Below are 2,671 nucleotides of genomic sequence, written 5' to 3' on the forward strand. Positions count from 1 at the left end.
GAAAACAGGCTGTGTTACAAACGGTGACAAGGAGCAGCTGCTGAACTGAAAGTCACTGGTATTTTTTCCAGTGAACTCTTTATTTTTGAATGTGTTGAATGAGATAACTTTTGTACCCACATTCTGTTTTTAAATAGTAATGCAAATTTCTTGTTGTAAAATGCTATATCAATGCAATAATGATTAATTTAACTGATCAAAAAATAAGCAGGCATGTGTTCTCTGCCTTACTGTGTTCTGTATGGAGTTTAATTTAGAATATTTTCAGTGTAATATAATTATATATTTGAAATTACAGGGAAAATACTCTCTTCTAAGTTATTGATAATACCAATTATACATGATGTGAGTAAATAGTTATTTAAACAATTGCAATTATTTAATTTGTCTTTTTGTAAGATAGCATAGGAGAAGGACCATACTGTTGCATAGATCCTGAAAGCTATTTTTATATCATCTTTTCTGAGGAAAATATGTGACCTTTTGAATACCTGTTGAACCTGCCAGGGTTCTAGGAATTAAATTACTGAGAAGCAACCTGCTTGATGTTAAAACTTTTACCCATTAATACACAAGGAACACCTATTAACAAATAATCCTCCTGTTGTTGTGATTGGAATGTGTAATACTATCAAAATATATACCTATTTAAGAGGATGAGGGCTTTAAGCAGAATTATACGTTTTGGCACCCTTCTATATTTTCACCCTAGTAAATGATGTTCAGCAAAAATCATGTTACTAGGTGTTTTTATTAGGTGATGTATCTTTTTATTAGTATTGGGGTGATCCTCCCATTACAATAGACTGTGGGAATATTGTTTGTTCAGGGCTGAGGGAAACAACTAKTAGCTTTGTGAAATACCCTCAAAACTTCTTTCTCTAAGAAAAAGACACAAGAAAACTTCTTGAGCTAATGGTTGGTTGTAAGGTTCAGTACTTTGGGACTGGCTGTAGAGAGAAGTAATTTAGGCTTTAGCCCTACTGAAGAGATTGACATTTATCTTTTAGCTAGTTTTTGTGGCCACCAAAAAACTAAATGTATACAATAAAGTATCCATTACATGAAAGTTAACCCAACTATCTTAAATAAGTGTTAATTCTGCACTAGTTTTGGGGTTCACAATGAGCAGCAATTGAGTTCCATTTGTACATATAAAACTGGGGAAGGAGGAATGTATTTTTTTTTCTATGTATATATGACCACATTCTGTAAAATGTCAGTTTTACAAAGGGAAGCTTGTAGATAATTGTCTTTAAAATGTCCTGAAACTTCGCAGGTTGAGTCAGTGTGTCAGGAATAAGTGCAGAAAACAAGGATAGGTTAGTTGTCTTTGTTTCCTTGTCAGGGTCACTAAATGAGTTTACCTAAACATTCCCGGGCTGTCTTTCAGCCTCCTTCCAATGGAGTAAGGACTGCTTGTGAACATCAGAATACTTCAGAAAAAATCAGACCTTGTCAACTTGATATTCGAGGAAAAAAGGAATCTAAGAAGGAAGCTAAGCAGTAAATTTGGAGTTTTGTGTTACTAGGTATTGGGCATGCAGACTTGAATTTTTCAAACCACTATAGGCAAAATATACCCAATTTTTACAAAACTTAATGGGAGATGCATATGTGCAACTCCCATTAAGTTTTGAAAATCTCTGCTGTAGTATCTTTAAAACAATATTTTGAAGCAATTTTATTTTTCTTTCTTTTTGCTGTAGCTAATTACTAAATATTTCTTCGCAAGCTTTTAATGGCTCTATTTTTTTACAGTTTTCTGAAGTTTAGCTCAATAATTTTGTTTTAAAATGTAAAAATATATAAATTTTGAAATGCTATGACTTTAAAAACTGTAAGGGGGCGATGGACAGGAACAAAAAACAGGGGAATATAAAATCATGGCCTTGATTAAATGTACCTTTGGTAGGCTAAATTTGTTCTAGCAGTTTTGATCTCTTTGGAATAGAGACTAGAGAAAATTGCTGGGTTTTGGAACAAGTCATATTTTCTGCAACTTTCATCTGGTCTGCTTTCTTCCTGTCATCATCCCCTTGGTCTGAGGAAAGAGGCTGCCTGATTTGTTTATGGAAACCTGATGACAGAAGTTGGACAAACAAGAAGGTAAGGAAATCTCTCTGCTCTTAATCCTGGGAGAAAGGCAAATATAATCCATACTTTAAGCAACATTTGGCTCTAATAATTGTACTACAAAGGGAAGGAACATTGCCTAGACTGCATGCAACTTCATGAAGTATCAGAAAAGTGGAAAAAGTTATATTCAAGCCTTTGAGATATAGTTGAGTAAAAGCTTGAATAGAAAACAGAAACTACATATTGCTATATAATTTTTTTAATGGTCATAGCTTAGCCAAGTCCCTGAGGATAAAATGCTTAAAGAAAATAAGCAACAAAAGAAATAAAATTAAAACAAAATAGTCTCAAATTATCTGTAAAACATTCTTGAAGACTGTCCAGAAAGTACATCTGTTGATGGGTGATGGAAAACAGCATGCTAAACATCCAAAGGGCAGTGCCATTGTCATGGAAAGAATACATTTTAATCTACTTAAGATAAAGCTATGAAATATAATGATACCTACCTCTCATATCTGTAGATCTCAGAGTCTTATTGAATATAACAGAGGAGCCCAAATCCCRTTTGTGGATGGAGAAAGCCAGCACA

Source organism: Nothoprocta perdicaria, unplaced genomic scaffold (genome assembly GCF_003342845.1).
Source record: "Nothoprocta perdicaria isolate Ctin4 unplaced genomic scaffold, notPer1 scaffold_135, whole genome shotgun sequence".
NCBI classification, from domain to species: Eukaryota; Metazoa; Chordata; class Aves; order Tinamiformes; family Tinamidae; genus Nothoprocta; species Nothoprocta perdicaria.